This window comes from Ranitomeya variabilis, chromosome 1, assembly GCF_051348905.1.
Source record: "Ranitomeya variabilis isolate aRanVar5 chromosome 1, aRanVar5.hap1, whole genome shotgun sequence".
Lineage (NCBI taxonomy): Eukaryota > Metazoa > Chordata > Amphibia > Anura > Dendrobatidae > Ranitomeya > Ranitomeya variabilis.
Genome location: NC_135232.1, coordinates 636,317,906 through 636,341,075, shown reverse-complemented (window position 1 = coordinate 636,341,075; position 23,170 = coordinate 636,317,906). Strand labels below are relative to the sequence as shown.

Sequence of the window (23,170 nt, the reverse complement as noted above, 5' to 3'; positions counted from 1 at the left end):
CGCATGTGGAGCAGGTCAGGATGGTGTTTCAGGTTTTGCGTGAGAATGCTTTGTTTGTTAAGGGCTCAAAGTGTCTTTTTGGAGTACAGAAGGTTCCCTTTTTGGGTTTTATTTTTTCCCCTTCTGCGGTGGAGATGGACCCAGTCAAGGTCTGAGCTATTCATGATTGGACTCAACCCACGTCAGTTAAGAGTCTTCAGAAGTTCTTGGGTTTTGCTAACTTCTACCGTCGTTTTATCGCTAATTTTTCTAGCGTTGTTAAACCTTTGACGGATATGACCAAGAAAGGTTCTGATGTTGCTAACTGGGCTCCTGCAGCCGTGGAAGCCTTTCAAGAGTTGAAGCGCCGGTTTACTTCGGCGCCTGTTTTGTGCCAGCCTGATGTCTCACTTCCCTTTCAGGTTGAAGTGGATGCTTCTGAGATTGGGGCAGGGGCCGTTTTGTCGCAGAGAGGCCCTGGTTGCTCTGTAATGAGACCATGTGCTTTTTTCTCTAGGAAGTTTTCGCCTGCTGAGCGGAATTATGATGTTGGCAATCGGGAGTTGTTAGCCATGAAGTGGGCATTTGAGGAGTGGCGTCATTGGCTCGAGGGTGCTAAGCTGTCATGAATCCCAATGGCTAGGGATAGCAAGGGACAAGCAAAGTAATACAAAATATCGGACGAGCTCTAGGGTGATGGAACCTGGGCTGACCGCTGCCCTACGCCTGACAAACGCAACTAGAGATAGCCAGGGAGCGTGCCTACGTTGGTTCTAGACGCCACGCACCAGCCTAAGAGCTAACTAGTACTGCAGAGAAAATAAAGACCTCACTTGCCTCCAGAGGAATGAACCCCAAAAGGTATAGTTGCCCCCCACATGTATTGACGGTGAAATGAGAGGAAGGCACACACATAGAGATGATATATATAGGTTCAGCAAATTGAGGCCCGCTGTAAACTAGAAAGCAGAACGATACAAAAGGGGTCTGAGCGGTCAGCAAAAAACCCTAATCAAAAAAACCATCCTGAGATTACAAGAACCCATGTGCCAACTCATGGCACATGGGGAGAACCTCAGTCCACTAGAGCTACCAGCTAGCATAGAGACATAATAAGCAAGCTGGACAAAAAAAACAACAACTGAAAATCAGCACTTAGCTTATCCTGAAAGATCTGGGAGCAGGTAGGCAGGAACCAAACAGAGCACATCTGAATACATTGATAGCCGGCAAGGGAATGACAGAAAGGCCAGGTAAAATAGGCCGCAACCCACCAAAGTCACCCAGTACCAGCAGTAACCACCAGAGGGAGCCCACAAACAGAATCCACAACACTAAGCATCGTGTGGTGGTCTTGACTGATCACAAAAATCTGATGTATCTCGAGTCTGCTAAACGCCTGAATCCTAGACAGGCCCGCTGGTCATTGTTTTTCTCCCGTTTTGACTTTGTGGTCTCGTATTTACCAGGTTCAAAGAATGTGAAGGCTGATGCTCTTTCAAGGAGCTTTGTGACTGACTCTCCTGGAGTCGCAGAACCTGTTGGTATTCTCAAAGAGGGAGTTATCCTGTCAGCCATTTCTCCGGATTTGCGACGTGTGTTGCAGAGATTTCAGGCTGGTAGACCTGACTCTTGTCCACCTGACAGACTGTTTGTTCCTGATAAGTGGACCAGCAGAGTCATTTCCGAGGTTCATTCCTCGGTGTTGGCAGGGCATCCGGGAATTTTTGGCACCAGAGATCTGGTGGCTAGGTCCTTTTGGTGGCCTTCCTTGTCACGGGATGTGCGGTCATTTGTGCAGTCCTGTGGGACTTGTGCTCGAGCTAAGCCTTGCTGTTCTCGTGCCAGCGGGTTGCTCTTGCCCTTGCCTGTCCCGAAGAGGCCTTGGACACACATTTCCATGGATTTCATTTCAGATCTTCCGGTGTCTCAGGGCATGTCTGTCATCTGGGTGGTATGTGATCGCTTTTCCAAGATGGTCCATTTGGTATCTTTGCCTAAGCTGCCTTCCTCTTCCGATCTGGTTCCTTTGTTCTTTCAGAATGTGGTTCGTTTACACGGCATTCCTGAGAATATTGTGTCTGACAGAGGATCCCAGTTTGTTTCCAGGTTCTGGCGATCCTTTTGTGCTAAGATGGGCATTGATTTGTCGTTTTCGTCTGCCTTTCATCCTCAGACTAATGGACAAACGAAGCGAACTAATCAGACTCTGGAGGCTTATTTGAGGTGTTTTGTTTCTGCAGATCAGGATGATTGGGTGACCTTCTTGCCGTTGGCTGAGTTTGCCCTTAATAATCGGGCTAGTTCCGCTACTTTGGTTTCGCCATTTTTTTGCAACTCTGGTTTCCATCCTCGTTTTTCCTCGGGACATGTGGAGCCTTCTGACTGTCCTGGGGTAGATTCCGTTGTGGATAGGTTCCAGCGGATCTGGAATCATGTGGTGGACAACTTGAAGTTGTCACAGGAGAAGGCTCAGCGTTTTGCCAACCGCCGCCGCGGTGTGGGTCCCCGACTTCGTGTTGGGGATTTGGTATGGCTGTCTTCTCGATTTGTTCCTATGAAGGTCTCCTCTCCTAAGTTTAAGCCTCGCTTCATCGGTCCTTACAAGATATTGGAAATCCTTAATCCTGTGTTCTTTCGCTTGGATCTTCCGGTGTCGTTTGCCATTCACAACGTGTTCCATAGGTCTTTGTTGCGGCGGTACGTTGTACCTGTGGTTCCTTCTGTTGAGCCTCCTGCTCCGGTGTTGGTTGAGGGCGAGTTGGAGTACGTGGTGGAGAAGATCTTGGATTCTCGTCTCTCCAGGCGGAGGCTTCAGTATCTGGTCAAGTGGAAGGGCTATGGTCAGGAGGATAATTCCTGGGTGGTTGCCTCTGATGTGCATGCTGCCGATTTAGTTCGTGCCTTTCACGCTGCTCATCCTGATCGCCCTGGTGGTCTTGGTGAGGGTTCAGTGACCCCTCCTTAAAGGGGGGGTACTGTTGTGAATTAGACTTTTTTGGCTCCCTCTTGTGGTCACTAGTGATATGACTCTGGGATTGTCTTTCCTCAGTTTGGCACCCACCTGGGTCGTTAGTCCAGGGGTGTTGCTATATAAACTTCCTGGTTTCTCAGTCCAGTGCCTGGCATCGTTGTAGTCAGTTCCTTTCTGTTTGCTCCTGTCTGCTGGTCTTGGATCTTGCAAAATTAAGCTAAGTCCTGCTTCCTTGTTTTTTGGTTATTTGCTTTGCTCTTATTTTTTTGTCCAGCTTGTACTAAATGTGATTCCTGATTTTGCTGGAAGCTCTAGGGGGCTGGTGTTCTCCCCCCGGGCCGTTAGACGGTTCGGGGGTTCTTGAATATCCAGCGTGGAAATTTTGATAGAGTTTTTACTGACCATATAAGTCATCTTACTATATTCTGCTATTAGTCAGTGGGCCTCTCTTTGCTAAATATCTAGTTCATTCTTACGTTTGTCTTTTCTCCTTACCTCACCGTTATTATTTGTTGGGGGCTTGTATCCAACTTTTGGGGTCTTTTCTCTGGAGGCAAGAAAGGTCTATCTTTTCCCTTCTAGGGTTAGTTAGTTCTCTGGCTGGCGCGAGACGTCTAGAACCAACGTAGGCACGTTCCCCGGCTGCTGCTATTTGTGGTGCTAGGATTAGATATATGGTCAGCCCAGTTACCACTGCCCTATGAGCTGTTTTTTTGTGTTTGCAGACTTGGTATGTACTTTTGAGACCCTCTGCCATTGGGGTCATAACACACTTCCCTATGAGCTGGTATTTATGTTTGCAGACTTTGCTTTAATCTCTGAGATCCCTTGCCATTGGGATCATAACAATACACACAGACAAATCACCAAGCAACAGTGTTCTAAACAGCACTCCAAACACCTCCTCAAACAACCAACATCTCCAACTCCAGAATCAGGCAGAATGAAACACTAGAAATCCCTGATTGCCAAAAGAGAGTGTATGTATAGCAGAGAGGATTTGCCAACACTGAACAGCTGAGATCATCAATGCAGAAAAGTTCCAGGAGCTCTCAACTGAACAGATTAACCCTTGCACTGCTAGCAGAAACCGGCACTGTTTAATATGATGGTGAAGTGCATCTAATTAGTGCAGGAGTACATGAAATCAGACACTGCGGTCTTCCAGCTCCTCTCTGTCATGGCAAACATGTGACGATTGTGCCGTCTAATAGGTTACGGATTACTACATCTAAAGCATGTTAGAAGCATTAATTCTAAAATTAAGCACTGTATAATGCCAAATCCTAACAGTATGTAATATACTCAGTGTCAGGGTTTTGTTCTGCTCGCCGGTTCAAGCGGTCATCACTCATGCAATTTTCCTAATTGTGGTCACGTACTAAATAGCATCTCTTCCTACTTCTCTCAATGAAGAAGGTGCTGTAGTTTTTCAGTGAAAAGTGAGAGAATTAGGAAGAACAGCTAGTTGGCACATGACTATAAGTATGCAAACTTCATGTGATCAGTCACTTAAAGAACACTTAAACTTAAAAACTTAAGCTGTGTATTGGAATGGGTACCAAACTATATTTTTGCCCTGTGTGCAGAAAAACCTAGATTCGCCTTTGACTAAACACGCATTATGTTGATGGTTTTCACATTTGTAATAGATTGCCAATTTTGCAAAATACTGAACCAATTCCTACAAACTTAATTTTTGTTATCCAGCCAATGTAATCCATAACTATCCAATGTCTGTATCTTAAACTCTGTAAGTTTCTCTCTTTTCTGGTTTAATAACCAGGACTGACCCCTTAGATTTTTCTGTAAGGAAAACTGTCAACTGAATCATGCTTCCCAAACCGCAGGCAGCATGAATCAGATACTGCCTACACAATTGCAGTCAGGTACATTTTTCTTTGAAACACCGGAGCGATAAACATCGTGACCTTCTTCTCTCAACACTGCTGCAGGTGATTGGCAGGTTTTTCATATAGCAATAGACTTGTCAATCATCTGCATCAGCACTGGAAAAAAACGGCCAGGGATGGAGCAGCACAAGTCTCGTCTCCGGCTATGGTCTGGATCTTTAAAATATATTTTCTCTGAAACACTGGAGCATTTCAGAGAAAAATATAGCTGCCAGGAATCATGCAGCCAAGTTCTGATTCATGCTGCCTGCTATTTGGGCAGTATGAATCAAGTGACTGGTTCCTTTTGATAACTGCAGAAGCAGAAAAAAAAAAACCCCTATCCTTTGTGCAACTTAACAAGGCTGTGGGGGCTATCTAGAGTCAGATAACCGTTCTACCTTCATGTGTAGCATGTGAAAGCTTCATTTAGTATTAGTGGTCCTTTATTACAAGCCTAAAAAATAATAGCTGAAAAATAATAGCTATGGTAGGGGGCCAAAAGTACCTATTGAAAACATCACTTTTCCAGTATTCTGATGTTTGTAGATTTTCTTTTTCAGAGTAAACCATCTGTAAAAGAAAAAAAGTTGGCTCACCATATTCTTGGCAAAATTGCTTAAAATCATTGTGAACAGTAACACTTGAATTGCAGTCCCATTAGGTGTCTAAAATCACATAACTGACTCATTTATAGACACAATTTCCAAGAGTTTATTGGGAAGCAGCTGCTAAAACTTATTGTAAATGATAAAAATATTTAACTTCTTTCACTAATACTAAAAAAATATTTTATTAATTTTACAAGTTTTGTCTTTTAAAAATGTCTAAATTATGGAAACAGGTGATATAGCCAGTTAATTATGGCAGAAAATTTATTGAGGTATTTGTTGTCACTTGCAAAGTAATTATATTTCTGGACATGTTATTATTATGAACTTAGAGATCACACCTGCCCATAAGTCCTTCACAGAGCTTCAACCCCTGCTTAGGACCTTGATACTTTTCCTGAATTGATTCCAACTTTGTCCTATCACATCATGTACCAGACAAAAGCAATTTTAGAAGTATTAGAACACATTAGACTTGAGCAATAAAAGTTGGACAACATCTGTTTTTGTAAAATTTGGTAACTGAAGCTATCTTTATTAAAGTGTGTCATGGACATGTCAAGAATTTTAATGGGAACTTTTACATTGATAAAATGTTGTGTTGTAAAATTTTGTCATAAATAGTTTTTTAAATTGTAAAGCTGTGTTTGGCTGTTGAGCTACAATTGTAGTTTATTGGCCTGATATCACTAAATGATGCAAATGCATTCACTTATTGGCTTCCTAAAGTTTTGTCCAGAAGGGTTAAGCTGCTGATTCCTGGGAGGTCCAATGCTGGGATCTGAGCGATCCGGAGATTGTAGGAGTGGTGTCCCAAGTTGGGAAGAGGAATGATCATTAAAGCGCATTACAGATCTATTCATTGTCTGTGCAGCTGATGGAGATGACCAAGTACTATCCAGTCTCATATACATTGGGAGCAGTAAAGGCCCAAGGAAACCCCGGATTCTGGTAAGCAGAGTGGCCAGTACCAAGGCTGTCAATGAGGCACAATTAAGAGCTGCTAGAACTAAATGGTCACACTCACTGTATAACAATTTTTTTCAGGAACCTTAGTGCTAATAAAGGATAAAAACTCAAAAGGCTTCAATGCAAAATCTAAATCTAATTGACAGAAAAGCATAAAGTAGGTTCTGATTTATTACAGTATTTATTCTGTTTTGTCAGGTTTTTGCTGTTTTTCACTTGCACCTATTATTTTAATTTGCACCTTTTTTTTTTAAAGTCTACTTTATGTGTTTGTTAATCCAATTTATGTGATTGTTCGCCATTGAGGGCAGAGTTCAGGTTTTTCAGATTTTTTGCTGACTCATGATTTGCAACTTTGTTGAAAAGTCACAAAATTTGTTGCAAATGTACTCCATCCTTATCTTTGACAATCACCCCTTCCCCCCGACCCCCAATTTTGAGCCATTTTGCGTACCATGCATCTTATCGCAAGGTTTAAAAAGGTGAAAGAAAAATGAAGACCATTTTTTGGCTGTGCACAAAATTCATAAACCTCATGGGAATTTAGAAAAATTTGGAGCAAAATATGGCAATTAATTCTGCAAGTTAAAAAAAGAAAACTGACATAAAAACCCCACAAATGATATATCAGGCTCACTGGGTCTTTTTCTGTGTCAGAATTGACTTATTACAGTAGAACATATTAATATAAGCACTTTAACTGAATCATCAAGTCCCCTTGTGTCACAGCAGTCCCTTCGCTTGTCTGTCTCCTTCTGCCACAGCTGTCTCATCTCTGGGTAGTGATCTTTGTCAAATCCATCCCTTCTATATACAGTCCCCCTCAAGGTCATAGCTAGCCCTTCTCTGGGCAACCCCCTGTTGTTTCAGCCATCTCTTCTCTAGACAGTCCACTTCACTGTCACAGCCATTCTTTCTCTGGGCAGTTCCCTTCACTGTCACATCAATTCCTTCTCTAGGCAGTCCCATGCTGTCACTGCCATCCATTCTCTGGGCAGTCCTCTTCACAGTGGCAGCAGTCCCTTTTCTGGGCAGCCCCCTTCTGTCACAGCTGTTCCGTCTCTGGGTAGTCCTTTTCTGTGTCACAGTCATCCTTGCTCTACACAGTCTCCTTTGCTGTCACAGCCATCCTGTCATGATCTGCTTAGCTTGTGGGATTAGGTAGTTCAGAGGTTAATCTGGACAGCCTCACTCTGGGATTCTGGGAGGCTTCTTATAGCCTCACTGTAGGGTCATTCTTCCTTGCTTATACTCTGACCTTTGGCCAACTGTGTGTGTCCCTGTTGTGCCTGTGCTTTGTGCCTGTGCTACTTTGTTTGTCTGGTTCTGATCTTGTTCTCTCCCCATTATGAGTTCTGCCTATCCCTCCTGTACTGCGTTGCTATCTCTGTGTACGACTCCTTGCCTACGTTCTGACTATTCTCTGCTCGCCCCTCCTGAACCACGAAGCCCTCTCTGTGTATTACCCCCGCTTGTCTGACCTGAGTTCCCCTATTCTCTACTCCAGGGTCCCTCTAGTATCCTGCACTCATCTCCAGCAGCAGGATGCTAAGCCCCGCCCCCTGTGGTCGCATGATCGCAGGTCCTTCTGTTTTCTGCTATTCTCAGCGTCTCCTCTCTAGTGATTACCAGTCCGGCTCTTTTTGGTGATCCGGTGATCCGGCTCTCATAGCTCCGCTCACCAAAAAGAGCCGGCTCTTTCAGCTCACAAAATGGCTCTTTTTGGATCCTAAATGGATCCCCATTGAATGTGTGTTCAGGCGCCAGAAACCACGCCCACCTACCGCAGAAACTCCACCCACTTGCTAGGAACCAATTAAATTGATGAGTGGGTGGAGTTTTGCTCAGGTGGGTGTGGTTACGCCTGCCGAAGTCCGGGATTTTACGCCCAGTGAGAGTCATTCAGGGATTTTAGTGTCTCTCACTGGCGTGCCGGCTCCCATCGTTCAGAGCAGGGAGCCGGCTCTTTGTGTCGGATCGTTCGCGAACGACACATCACTGCCTCTCACCATGCTGCTCAGGTCCTGAGCTTTCCCTGCAGCATCTGACCCCGGGCTCTCCTGCAGTGTGGGTGAGTCACCCTGCTCAGCCGTGGCAGTTCACCGGTGCTGACAGGATACTGATACATCCCTTCTCTTCACCATCATAGTCCTTCTTTCTCTAGATAGTTCATTTCAGTCACAGCTGTCCCTTCTCTGGGCAATACCCTTCTCTATCACAGCCAATCCTTTCTCTATGCAGTCCCTTTTTGTCACAGGCCTTCTTTCTCTGAGCAGTCCTCTTCACTGTCGCAGCCAGTGGCGTATCTAGGGGGGGGGGGGGCAGCTGGGGCATGTGCCCCGGGTGCAGCCGGCAGGGGGGCGCAGTCGGGCCGCCTAATTTGGCGGTCCGCAGTGTCTCCCCCGGCGGCTGCATTCTGCCGCCCCCGGTCTGGGAGTCAGCTGTTCTCTGTGCCGACTGTCAAGCTGACAGCCGGCACAGAGAAGCTGCAGAGTGCCGGCTCCCAATGTGTGCAGAGGTGGAGGGGGGCCCCTGCAGAGTGGCTGTGGTGGGCAGGGAGAAATCCTGCTGCCCAGCGATCTGTCTTCCTGCTTCCTCTTGCTTCCTCTCACACAGACGCGCCGCTGGATGACGTCATCATTCAGCGGCTGGCTGTGTGAGAGGAAGGCGATGGAGCTGCTGTGGCAGAGCGCGAGGAGAAGTGAGAGGTGTGTGTGAATGTGTGTGTATGTGTGTGTGTGAATGTGTGTGAATGTGTGTGTGTGTGTGTGAGAGTGTGTGTGAATGTGTGTGTGTGGGAATGTGTGTATGTGTGTGTGTGTGTGAATGTGTGTATGTGTGTATGTGAGTGTGTGTGTATATGTATGTGTGTGTGTGAATGCGTGTATGTGTGTGTGTGGCTCAGTATTGGGTGTGTGTGTGTGTGTGTGTGTATGGCGCTGCAGGGGAATGTGCAGAGAAGTGAATGGTGTGTGTGGGGGGGAGGGGAGGGCAATGATGGGGCTGACTGGGGGGCATATGTCCTTGGGGGGGGGGGGGGCGCCAAAAGGAACTCTTGCCCCGGGTGCCAGAAACGCTAGATACACCTCTGGTCGCAGCCATCCATTCTCTCGGCAGTCCCTTTCTGTCCCTTTTCTGAAAAGTCCTATTCCATCATAGCATCCCTTCTTTTTGCAGTCTCCTTCTGTCACAACCATCCCATCTGTGGAAAGCCTATTCCATCATAGCCATCCCCTCGATGGGCAGTCCCCTTCTGTCACAGCCATCCATTCTCTGGGCAGCCCTCTTCTATCAGAGCCATCCCCTCTCTGAGCAGTCCCCTTCTATCACAGCTGTCTCTTCTCTGGGCAGTCCCTTCTCTATCTTTACATATTAAAAGTGAGACTACTTACTCATTGATCATCCAGTATGCTTTAGTTCTGCTAGCTGTAATACCTATTTTATATTCACAGATGTCTTACTAAATCCAAAATGAATTCTTTAATGTGCAATATCGTTAAAGAGTCTCCTAGTTTGTGCTAATCTGATGGAAGTGACCCTACAGTGCATTAGGTGAGATTAGAATATAATGTTAACATTAATCCAGCCCTGTTCTTTTTAATAGATATCCTAAGACCTACAAATAGCATAGAGGGCTCATTTATTGCCATATTATCAGCCATACATAATGACTGCAACTAGACAAATTACATGTATAGCATAATACTGCTTTCCCACAGATTGTGGGCGACAATTTATGGTTACTTATTAAAGTGTGGAAGACCATTGCATTTAAGACGAGATCTGAATTTTGCATTATGAGTATTATGGGATTATGCCTATATTTGTATATTGTAGATTTAAAATGCATAATGTCTGCATATTTTAGCTTTAATGTCTTCAAATGGTGAATGTGTTTAAAAATACAATATATGTCAGCTGTGTAATGTAGTGTCTCTGATTTCACGCTGGTAAGTGCATTACATTTAAATTATCACACCACTTATCAGTCTCTTAAAACTTGTGGTTGATGGTGACTTTGTAAATTGTAAAGGCAACGGCAGCATAATGCTTACAGCGATATAACAGAAAAATATTTAAAATATGTAATGAAAGACAATATATCTAAAAACACAGAATATAATAAATCAACATATTTTGTATATGCAATTTAGTATTATCCTCAGTTTGATATCTTGTATTTTATTCCTTAAAGAGGTTGTCCACTACAATGTGTAATGGGCAGATCGATAGAAACCTTGGAAATAAGGCTTTGTTCAAATACCTTGCGCTTCTAAATATGCTTGTGAGTGGCACTATTGCTGTCCGTTCATCCTCATCCTCATCATGTGACCCCTTGCTGAAGTTGCCTTTGATGTCCGATGATGTCACGTCAACTTCTGGAGCTGCAGGCTGACCCGGCATCACCGAGGCGGGACCCAGTCTCCTTGAGTGTTTGGGCTGTGGGCTTAGCTTCACCCGGGCTTGTGGCGCTCTGTTATGAAAACAGTGCTGCAATTATAATTACCATGTTGTGCATTTTTCATATCTTACTTTGCAATTTAGAAATAAACATGTAAAAGTTTATTTATTTGAGTTCCTCCATATGATTTGCACAAGGGCCTAAAAGGCCAGGGTTATGTGAAAGTGTATGGTTTAGACCTCACGCTTTCACAGGTTTCAAGCAATATGGGGGAAAAAAAAGGATCTCCATGATGCTGAATAGCGCAAATTGGACAATGCTTTGGACAAGGTATGAAAACATTATAGATATTTCACAAAAACTTAAGCATGATGTCGTACTGTGAAGAAACTTGTGGCTGATTCAGCGCCCTGGATGGTCCAGATGGATGGAGTAGTGGATGAACATATCCCAACAAGGCTGCAACATCAGTAAGAGCCATGTTTTGGGCCAGAATCATGGAAAGAGAGCTGGTAGGCCACTTTTGGGTCCCTGAAGGTGTGACTGACCACTTTTTTCTATGGTCCAAAAAAAGAAAAGTGCCATCCATAGCAAAATAATTTTAATGCATGACAATGCACCATCTCATGCTGCAAAGAATACCTCTGAGTCATTGGCTGCTATGGGCATAAAAAGAGAGAAACTCATGGTGTGGCCAGCAATTCTGACATCCTGAAAAGAATTTCAAGTACAAATGTTCCAAAAAGTCACAAGTTCAATGCATGCAATAATTGTGAAGATGATATCAAAGAATAGGCATATGTTATCATGTAACTGGGTCTGTTAAGATGCTTTTATTTAAAAGCTGTTGATTTCAGTAAATGTGACCTCTTAATGCTGCAAACTCAACAAATGACCATTTTCAATTCTTTACAACCTCTAAAATTATTGGAAACTCTGTTATGCAGAATAATGTGAAATAGTGAATTTTGAGTTTTTTTAGTTTTGCAAAAAATACTGTTATCACTCAGAGGTTTGACCAATAAAATGTGATTTATACTCTAACTGATGATGATTTGAACATTACACTGACTTATTTGCATCAACCATTTAAGAAAATCAGAGAAAAATAGCAATGCTTAATAATCTGGAACGCAATGTATTTATTCTGGGTTCTACATTTATTTAGAGGGTCCTGTCTGCTGTTTTCTGCATTTATTCTGGGGTATATATTTGTTTAGTAGGTCCTGTCTGGCGTTCTCTGTATTCTATGATCTGTATCTATTTAGGGGGTCTTGTCTGGTGTTCTCAGCATTTATTCTAGGATCTGTATTTATTTATGAGGTTCTATCTGGAGTTTTCTGTATATTTTCTGGGGTCTGTATTTACTTATAGGGTCTTGTCTGGTGTTATCTGTATTTATTCTGGGGTCTGTATTTATTTAGGTGGTCATGTTAAGAATTTCCTGTATTTATTCTGAGGTCTCTATTTAGAAGGTCATATCTGGAGTTTTCTGTATGCATTTTGGGGTCTGTATTTGTTTAGGGGTCCTGTTTGGCATCCTCTGTATTTATTCTGGGGTCTGTATTTTTTAGCTGGGTGTTGTCTGGCATTCTCTGCATTTATTCTACAGTCTGTGTCTACTTTGTTGGTCTGACATGTTCATATCTGGGTTTAGGTCTTAAGTAATTTGTACTTTGGGAATTTGGGGGTGTATTTATTCTAGGGTTTTAGATAGGTTCTTAATTTCAGGTTTTCACTTAGGATATAGGGGCTACTTGTGACAAGAGATGAGCGAACGTGTTTGGAAAATGTTTGACAATATCAAATTCAGCACGAATGTAGCACATTCAGGGTTCGTGTTCGTTTTCACGAGCTTTTTTACTCATTACTTTTAATGAAAGCTCAACTAAACAAACATTATCTCGTCCTATCCAAAGACCAGTGACAACATCTGTTACTGGCAGGGCTACTCGACTCCCTTTCTTTGACAGCCGCACAGTGGTATGCCTTGTAGATGAGGTTCAGAAAGAGCACGTGCTCCAGTGGATGGCAAGCGCTGCATCAAGTGGCCTCTTCTCCTCTTCCTCCACTTTAACATCACACACAGTACAACCCTCAGAGGTGGCACCACAGTCACCCTTATTTCCACCTGCGTCAAAAATTTCCAAACACCCAACTGAATGTGGGGAACCTCAGATGGGCCATTCTAAAGAACTGTTCACACATTCTATTCCATGGACAACAGAGGTCTGCCCCCAAGAATCACAAAACCCAGAGGAGGAAAGCATCTGCACTGTTGCCCCAAATTTTTCATGTTGAATCCGGGGCCGGGCAAAGTAGGGTCCCTACAGAATCCAAGCCCTAGTCACCAGACGTTAACAAGTGGGGGTGGAGATGATCCTGATGAAACTCAGATACAAGAGGTGCATTCAGACTGTACTGTGTTATCAGGGCAGGAACAGGGTGACTCTCAGGGTGAGGAATGTGAGAACCGAGAGGATGACGATGAGGTTGTAGATCCCACTTGGTGTGAACCTAGAGGTACGCAGCTGAGTAGCTCAGCAGAGGGGGTGCGGGAGGAGAAAGATGAAGAGGTTACGTTGCAGCTTCCCACATAGACACGAAGTGAAGCAACCACTATAAGCACTGCATCCTCCACTCTGACTGTGGCCAGCAGCGGTCATGAGTGTGCAGATCGAAGGGGCGGCAAGGATTGCCTAGTCTGGGCCTTTTTGAGACTGCAAAATGTTAGGTGTCGAGTTCCCGCCTCTGCACAGGGGGAATCTCGAACCATCTCCACTGCGGTCTCCCATTCTTCTCCAGCCACAGTGGAGTCTGCTCAGCGGAGACGTCGGTCCCAGCGTCTTTCTCAGTCTCACTCTGTGCATAGGGTTACTGCTGCTTTTCCAGCTTCTGCCATTGAAGCCAGTGCTGGGCAGCGGCGAGCAGACGCTTTTGCGACCAAGTCCTGCTTTTCCTCTTCTGAGCATGCCCAGGGCAAGATCTCCCATTGGAGATCAAGGGTCACATGCTCAGATACTGCAGCAGATCCCATTGGTCCTCCAGGAAGGTCCTGAAGGTGCTCAACTTCTGTGGCAGCCTCCCATTGGTCCTTCTGGGAAGGTCCTGTACATGCTGCAACTATAAAAGGTTTGCATGACCGCACGGCCATGCGCTAGTGTAAACGTGTGTGTTGATGTGTGAAAGTTGTTCATTAATTATCCCCTCCCTTGTGTATGACTGCTCGCGTAAGGTGGATGATTGCTATCTAGCGCCCGACTTAGCCATCAGCACGTAACACACAAAACAGCATCTATTGCTGTGACCACCAGTGCGGCGCCGTGCGCTTTCACAGCGCTTTCCTGACCCAAGCCTGGGTGGTTAGTGGCGTCCGCCAGGGCGGCACCACACGCACTCTCGTGCATCTTTATTAATATTATTTCTTTCACTCTGACACCCCAGTTGCGGTGTCGAGCGCAAGAGGTCTATATGAACTCAAATCCTGTGTCTTGGGATTGAGTTCTGAGACTCCTTTCTTGCGCTCTTGGTGTGATACCGCGGCCCTGTGACGCAACAGGGTTCACTTCCTTCACACAGGGTGAAGTTAACCCGTGTGTGTATCCACATTGTACTGCCATATAGTCCGTCATTACTTAGCAGCAGGTTCCATCTCTGCACGGTGGACCCTGGGCTGCGAACGCACCTTACTCTATCTTTCTAATTATTTGGTGCGTTTCGCTAGCCCTAACACAAAGGATGACCCAATGCACATTATCAGTCAAATTTGAAAAAAAAAACTCAGTAGAGGCAAAAATTGCAATAATTTGACAACTGCATCCATGAACCGGCACATGCGCAATCAATATGCCTTAGAGTGGGAATCTCATTGCGCTAAAATGCAGACTAGCGGGCCTCACCAATCACCGGCCCTCCCATCAATCCTATCTGCTACTTCTTCCTCCTTTGTAACCATTCTAAGTCTTCTCACACAGGTTTCCGGCCGCAGAAACTACAATTGTTTACCCACCACAGTCGGGGTGAGTGAGAGCTGTTATGCAAGTAGACATGACTGCTGCTTTTGTGTCACCTAGCACAAGTCATCTTTCTCAATCCACCATAACATCTCTGCCTGCACCTCACTCACAGTACAGCAGTTTGTCCTGTTCTCCATACTCAGCCCTCTCTCAGCACAGCAGCCAGCCCTTTGTCTCTCAGTTGTGGTCACATAAAAGAATGTGTCCTTGTATACATCGCAAAGCTACAAGCTTGACCTCCACCATCTCTATTCTGTTGGTCACGGATATCCTGTCTTTCCACCTGGTGGATGCAGACGGTTTCAGAAAGTTGATGGCTGTTGCAGTCCCCCAGTACCAGTTGCCCAGTCGCCATTACTTCTCAAAGAAAGCTGTGCCTGCGCTACACCAGCAGGTCACCGACAAGATCATCCGTTCCCTGAAAAAATCTATGTCTGCCAGGGTGCATTTCACCACTGACACCTGAACGAGCAAACATGGGCAGGGGTGTTACATCTCACTGACTGAGCACTGGGTGACTCAGATGGCTGGGTTGGTAGCCGGTCAAGGGACTACTCCACAAGTCTTTGAATCCCCAAGGTTTGCGGGACAAACCTCTGTATCTAACAGTTCCTCTCCTGCTTCTTCCTCTTCCATCTCCTCTAGTGCCTCCACCTGTGTCCTCAAACTCCCCTTTAATCAGACACACATTCCAACAGTGCAGATAGAATCTCCCCCACCTCCGAAGTGCACAGCCATGGCTCATCGAAATCAGGCAGTGTTTAAATTAATATGCCTTGGAGATCATAGTCACACAGCTCAAGAGTTGTGGACAGGTATCCAGGCAGAGTTAGAGCAATGGCTGTCTCCACTAAACCTGGAGCCAGGAAGGCTGTGTAGAATAAACAAACCTGGTGGCAGCCCTACACTCACACACGTGCCTTGCATGGCTCACGTCCTCAACCTGGTGATACAGCCATTTCTTCACCACTATGTCGGCCTGGGTGTGCTGCAAAAAGCAGGTCACTGTGTGCTCACTTCCGGCGATTGCACCCTGCAGGTCCTCGACTTGCATTGCTACATAGGTTTTTCAGCCTACCAGTTGATTAGCGAGGTTCCGACATGGAATTCCACTCTGCACATGTTGCAGCGGCTGTGGCAGCAGCGACAAGACCTTGGTGCAGTATGTCCTTTTACATAACCTGGGCCAATGCAGTCTGGATGTGGTGCAAATCACACTTGTGCAGTGGGCACAGGTGAAGGATCTCTGCACAGTTTTGAAATGGCAAAGATGGTTAGCACTGACAATAGAATCATCAGCATCACTATTCCGGTCATCTACATGCTCTAGCTCAGTTTGAATAGTCTGCTTGAGGAGGTGATGGTCCCGGTGGAAGCAGAGAATGATGATGAAGGAATAACAATATCTCAAATTTCCAGACTGTCATTGCACAGGCGGGTGCCATGAGAGGGTGGCTTACAGCGATCAAAGGGGCTCATGGAACCAGACACAAACTGTTAGTGAAGATGCAGGAGCTGAGGAACAAAAAGATGAGGATGAGGTGATAGACGTGCAACAATCAGGAGATGAAGGGGATAAGAATTCCATTCTCTGTTCTCTGTGGTTGGTGGGAGGGGACAGAGGAAGCAATCTTGAGTGTTACCCGCCACCAACACACCATGGACTAGGACCTCATGGAAGCGTCTGACACATGAGCGCCTTCTTGCTGCACTCTCTTCAACACGATGCCCGCATTCTTAGAATTAGAAATAGTGCTGACTGCTGGGTTGCCACTCTGTTAGATCCACAGTACAAAAGTAAATTTAGCCAGATGCTTCCCCCTTGGAAATGGATTTGCACATGATGGAGTATCGAAACTTGTAGACAATTTTAAGAGTTGACTTCCTAAAGACAGCAGTGAGGCACACAGTGTACATCCCTGTTCTAGACCTCCAACCCCGTGAACGTCAAGGCATCATCACAAAACATTAGCAGCAGCAGTGTAAGTGGCATAAGCAATTTCTGTGAGTCGTTTAACACATTTTTAGACCAACCCGTGGACCAGCAGAACAGAGCCCAAGTCTGACACGTTGTAAAGAACTGGAGAGGATGGTGCAGGAGTATCTAGAACTCAATATCAATGCCATCAGGGAGGGTTTTGACCCTTTTGCATTTTGGTCTTCAAAAATGGAAGAGTGACCTGAGCTCTCCTGTCACACCTTAGAAGTTTTGTCGTGCCCGGCAGTTAGCGTTATCTCAGAATGTATGTTCAGTGCTGTTGGTAGTGTCCTGATGGATAAGTGCATCCCACTCTCCCCTGAAAATGTAGACCACCTAACTTTCATCAAAATGAACAAGTCATCGATCTCCAATGACTTTTGCACTCCATTCGCAGATTGGGCAGACTAGGCGATTGTCATTTTTAGTGTCATGTATTGATCCCACGTTATTGCCGTTTGTGCCATCTTTGTGGTGTTTTCTGTGCCTGCTGTTGCTACTGCTGCTGATGTTACAAAATGTTTTTGAAATGTGGAGACTCCAAGTTAGGTCTTCATCTGGTGTGTTGCCTGTAGTTGAAGGTGTGTCAAAGGCCTATTATAATGTTTCTACTCTGTGGAAATTGATGCCACTTTAGTGGTGTGTGACAATTATTTTTTTAAATCTGGAGACTCCAAGTTGGGTCTCCATTCTGATGCATCGCCTGTGTTAGTAGGGTTCCCAGACAGGCAGGCCTGCACTCACTTTCAGTCAACTACCTGTGTTACTTTCCTTACATTTTTGTACCAATAGTACTATATGAAACTGATGTTTATGCCATTTGAGTGTGGCGGAAAAAAAAAAGGTGTTGCATGAGATATCACTGCTCCCAGATAAGAAGTCTTACATCACTCCCTTAAGGCCCCGTCACACATAGCGATTTACCAACGATCACGACCAGCGATACGACCTGGCCGTGATCGTTGGTAAGTCGCTGTGTGGTCGCTGGGGAGCTGTCACACAGACAGCTCTCTCCAGCGACCAACGATCAGGGGAACGACTTCGGCATCATTGAAACTGTCTTCAACGATGCCGAAGTCCCCCTGCAGCACCCGGGTAACCAGGGTAAACATCGGGTTACTAAGCGCAGGGCCGCGCTTAGCAACCCGATGTTTACCCTGGTTACCAAAAAAAACAAACAGTACATACTCACCATCTGATGTCCGTCAGGTCCCTTGCCGTCCGCTTCCTGCTCTGACTGAGTGCCGCCGTACAGTGAGAGCAGAGCGCAGCGGTGACGTCACCGCTGTGCTGTGCTCTCACTGTACGGCCGGATCTCAGTCAGAGCAGGAAGCAGACGGCAAGGGACCTGACGGACATCAGATGGTGAGTATGTACTGTTTGGTTTTTTTTACATTTACGCTGGTAACCAGGGTAAACATCGGGTTACTAAGCGCGGCCCTGCGCTTAGTAACCCGATGTTTACCCTGGTTACCAGTGAAGACATCGCTGGATCGGTGTCACACACACCGATTCAGCGATGTCAGCGGGACCTCAACGACCAAAAAACGGCCCAGGCCATTCCGACACGACCAGCGATCTCACAGCAGGGGCCTGATCGCTGGTACGTGTCACACATAGCGAGATCGCTACTGAGGTCGCTGTTGCGTCACAAAACTTGTGACTCAGCAGCGATCTCGCTAGCGATCTCGCTATGTGAGACGGGGACTTTAGCCATCATGTCTTAATTGAAACTTCAATTCAAAGCTCTAAATGCTGGCCCAGACCCTGATACCTCATTCATGGCACATGGCTGACTTCTGATGTGCCATTATCAAATTCCTATTGTAGGTAAATTGATGCCACATGTCCTGTTGTCTGAACCTAATTTTGGGAAATATTTGTACTCCAAGTTGGGTCTCCTTCATGTGTGGTGCCTGTTGCAGTATGGCTCCCAAACCAGCAGGCCAGCACTTACATTTAGTCAACTTCCAGTATTACTATCCTTGCATTTTTCTAACATTAGTGCTCTACTAAGCTGATATTTATGCCACCTGAATCTGGCTGGGAAAACAAAATTTGAGCTTGAGCTGCTGCATGAGGTATCAGGGCTCCCAGCGCAACCGGCCTATACTTGTCCCTTTCTCACCTCATCTTAATTTAAACTTAAATTCAAAGCTCTAAATGCTGGCCCAGGCACTGATACCACATGTATGGCCTATTGTTGACTGCTGCTGTGCCATTATAAAAGATTCTACTGTGGGTCAATTAATCAGTCAACTACCTGTGTTACTTTCCTTACATTTTTCTACCAATAGTATTGCATGAAACTGAAGTTTGTTCCATCTGGGTGTGACTGGAGAAAAGCAATTGGAGATGTTGCATGAGATATAAGGTCTCCCAACTAAGAAGGCTTTCACCACTCCCTTAACTACCAGGTCCTCATTAAAGCTGCAATTCCAAGCTGTAAATGCAGAGCCAGACCCTGATTCCTCATGCATGGCCCATGGCTGACTGCTGCTGTGCCATTTGCAAATTTCTACTGTGGATCAATTGATGCCAGTTTTCATGGTTTCTACCCCTAATTTTAGCTGTTTGGGAAGCTTTTTGTCACCTCTTAAGGTGTTGGGTGTGCATTTGACTTGGCCTCCCATTGAATCTAATGGGGTTCGGATATGTTCATCGAATGTCTAATCATTCGGCGAAACAAACCAAACCTTGAAAGGTTTGCTCATCTCTACTTGTGACTGGAATGCTGTAGGTTAGTCTCTGTCCACATCCACATTGTTATTTCCATTTTTTCGTTTCCATCATATGAGGAGAAGGCGGTATTTTCCTTATCAGCCTCAGATCCCTTGTTAGGGAAAAGTAGACATTGAACACTAGTTCTTTATGAAAATGCCCAATTAATTATCTTTGTAATGCCGGTGGGTTTGTACCTTGTTTCTCCGGCGTTACTCATGTCTCTGCTTTAACCCTTTGCTTCTCTCCCCCTAACTAGCAGGGATACTGTTGTCTGTTAGCTATATGGATGCTGCTCAGCTCCCTGCTCCGCTGTACATGTGTTGTGATGTCTTTGCTCTGCCGCATGACCATCCGCATGTGCAGTCCCTGGCTGAAGCTGTAGAAGCTATCCGTGGTTTGCGAGGTCCTCTGCAGCTGATGCATGACTTTCCACATGTGCCCAGGCTTGCAGCCGCTGCCAGGTGCCTTAAGCCGCAGTTACTGTACATGCTGTGTTGTACTGGTTTCTGTTTGTGCTTAGGGTGCGCGTGACCACACCTTCTCTGCTTTTATTAGAGTTTGTGTGTGCACCTGAGTTGCTTTCCCCAGCCTATTGCTAAGGGGCAGCTCCTATATAAACTCCCTCTTTCCTGTTGGGCGTTGCCAGAGCTTCGCATTAAGTTTCTGAGTCTTGCCATGTGTGTTTGGTGTTCAGCTCCTGTTCTGCCTATGTTCAGTTCTAGGAAAGCTGATGCCTGTTCTTCTGTCTGCTCTGAGGGCTAAGTACCCAGATCTGCCTTTCCTGCAGGCTGCAAATCCAGGCTCGTTTCTGTTGTTTTTTGTGTTCCCGCCTCCCTGAGGGCTGCAATCTCAGGCCTGAACCCTTGATCCTGCATCCATTCCTGTACCCTGTCTGAACTGTGTCCTCTGTGTTATGTTCCTGAAGTCCTTCTGTGTCTGGAACCCTGTACCCAGGGGTGAACTAACCAGGGTTCATCTTTTAAATATGGAGTCTGGTGTTTTTGCTGAGCTTTTACTATGCTGTGCACAGCCTGCTATGCGGGGCTAACTCCGTTCAGCCCTGGTCCAACCTGACGGTGTTTGCACCATCCCACTTGAGTTCCTTTCTAGGTCTGATGCCCGTAGCCTGACAACCATAGTTTGGAACCTATAGAAATGAACGTCAGCTAATTATTAAACATACGGCGACTCAATCATAAGATCTTTAAATTGGAGAAAAACGAGTCAAATTTGGCCCAAATATATATAAGAATATTATTTATTGAAAACCACTAAAAGGATACACAAAATGTACAATGAATAGTAATTCACAAGGTTAGTGTGAGGTGACTAATCCATGGGTGCAACCAAAGTTCCAGGTTACAGAAAGGACACTAGTACCTTAAATAGAAAAGAGGGTTGCCCCCTGAGGAAGCGGCAACACGTGAACGTGAAACGCGCGTTGGGGTACGGGACCAGGATCCAGTCTGGACACTCCGTTAGATATGGGTAATTAGTACGCTTACCCTTCTATCTAGTTTATGCACTATGGGCAGTATTTATATGGTGCACAGTGGCAGTATTGGTTCTGGCTGTATAGCCATGTAAAGACTGTTTAATATATTTTTTCCATGTGCCATATACTGGGCTCGTTACTGTTTATGGGTATGTACTGGGCCCTCTTTTCTATTTAAGGTACTAGTATCCTTTCTGTAACCTGGAACTTTGGTTGCACCCATGGATTAGTCACCTCACACTAACCTTGTGAATTACTATTCATTGTACATTTTGTGTGTCCTTTTAGTGGTTTTCAATAAATAATATTCATATATATTTGGGCCAAATTTGACTCGTTTTTCTCCAATTTACATAGTTTGGAACCTGATGACCGCTGCCTGGTGCCCTGAGCCCGACCCCCGCTGCCTGGTCTTGTGCCATCTGTGTCTCAGCCATTGACCTGAGCCATCATGCCAGTGTTCCTGATCCTGTGCCATCCGTGCCCCAACCGATGACCTGGGCTGCCACGCCTGTGTCCCAGATGTCTTTCCGGTGTCCCTGATGTCCTGATGTAACCAGTGACCTGGGCTGCCATGCCTGTTTCCCAGATGTATTTCTGGGGTTCCTGATGTAACCGATAACCTGGGCTGCCACACCTGTGTCCCAGTTGTCTTTCCTGTGTCCTGATGTCCAGTCTGTGTCTTGATGTCCAGCCTGTGTCCTGATGTCCAGCCTGTGTCCTGATGTCCAGCTTGTGTCCTGATGTCCAGCCTGTGTCCTGATGTCCTGCCTGTGTCCTGATGTCCAGCCTGTGTCCTGATGTCCAGCTTGTGTCCTGATGTCCAGCCTGTGTCCTGATGTCCAGCCTGTGTCCCGATGTTCCGCTGGTTCCCCGGGGTCCACCCTGTGATGATGTCTGTCCTGGGTCAGTGTCTGATGTTCTCCTGCTGAGCCTGTGCTACGCCTGAGGCCTGAGTGAGAGGCCATTTTAGTATGCCCATGCCGGATAACCCTGGACTGCATCAACCTGTGATGACCACTGCCATCGTCTTACATCTGTCCAAGGTCAGTGTCTGATGTTCTCCTGCTGAGCCTGTGCTATGCTTGAGGCCTGAGAGAGAGGCCATCCTAGTATGCCCATGCCAGATGACCCTGGACTGCATCAACCCGTGATCACCCCTGCCATCGTCTGAAGTCTGTCCGAGGTCGGTGTCTGATGTTCTCCTGCTGAGCCTGTGCTACGCCTGAGGCCTGAGAAAGAGGCCATCCTAGTATGCCCGTGCTAGATAACCCTGGACTGCATCAACCCGTGATATCCTCCTGCCTTCGTCTGTTATCCTGAGACATGTACCTTTGATGTGCGGAATTGGCAGCCTGGCATCGTTATGTTCTGTTTATGTACTGTGATTTCATTTAAGTAAACTTCGTTTCTTCATACCTGAAGTTGTGCAGTGTTATCTAGTTCTGCATGCCACTATCTTGTCCACAAGCTCAGCTGCCACAGACCCTGCTCGCTGCCCTTCCCTAGTCTGGATAGGTCCAGGTTCCCTTCTGTGGTCCAGTGGGTCGACATTCCATTCCCACCTGGGACGCTCGCCCCACTTCATCGTGGTCTGGTGACATGGAGGCGTCGGCTGGGCCGCGTCTATGGTCGCTAGCCGTAACAATCTTTTTTTTTACGACAGCTTGAGTTCATTGTGTGGTCTGCAGTTATAATACATTATCAAGAAAAATTTGACAGGGATCATTAGCATCAATATAGAAGTAATCATATCACTCATTTCCTCACTTTTTCCTAGAGTAAATACATTTAGTTTTGACAGCCATTCCTTATCAGTAGGACCTTTCAAATTTAGTTGCCTTTCTTTGACCTTTCTCCAGCTCCTTGATATGCTTTCTGTGAACTGGTGCCCAAAACTCCGCTACATATGGCAAACTAGTCTTTAAAACATACCAAAACTCTTTCCTTTGCAGCCTTTTCAATATAAGATATAATGATTGGACTGGGCTCCCTAAGGCCAATGAGTAGAATTGATTCTGGGGGTCCAGTATGCAGTGACACAAAAGTAAGACCTGTTTATATCTAGGCTTAATGCATATGAACGCGTGCATATTAATGCACAATACAGGGGGAAAACAGAAGAGTATT

At 45.7% G+C, this 23,170-nt stretch overlaps 1 long non-coding RNA gene across 1 annotated transcript in view; it reads right to left on the bottom strand.

The window, feature by feature from the left end:
• LOC143814328 (uncharacterized) overlaps window positions 1-23,170 on the bottom strand; it is a 257,456-nt gene that overhangs the window by 170,570 nt on the left and 63,716 nt on the right. Inside the window, exon 2 of the long non-coding RNA XR_013223629.1 lies at window positions 10,690-10,899. This is a non-coding gene — a long non-coding RNA (uncharacterized LOC143814328). The remainder of the gene's footprint in view (window positions 1-10,689; window positions 10,900-23,170) is intronic.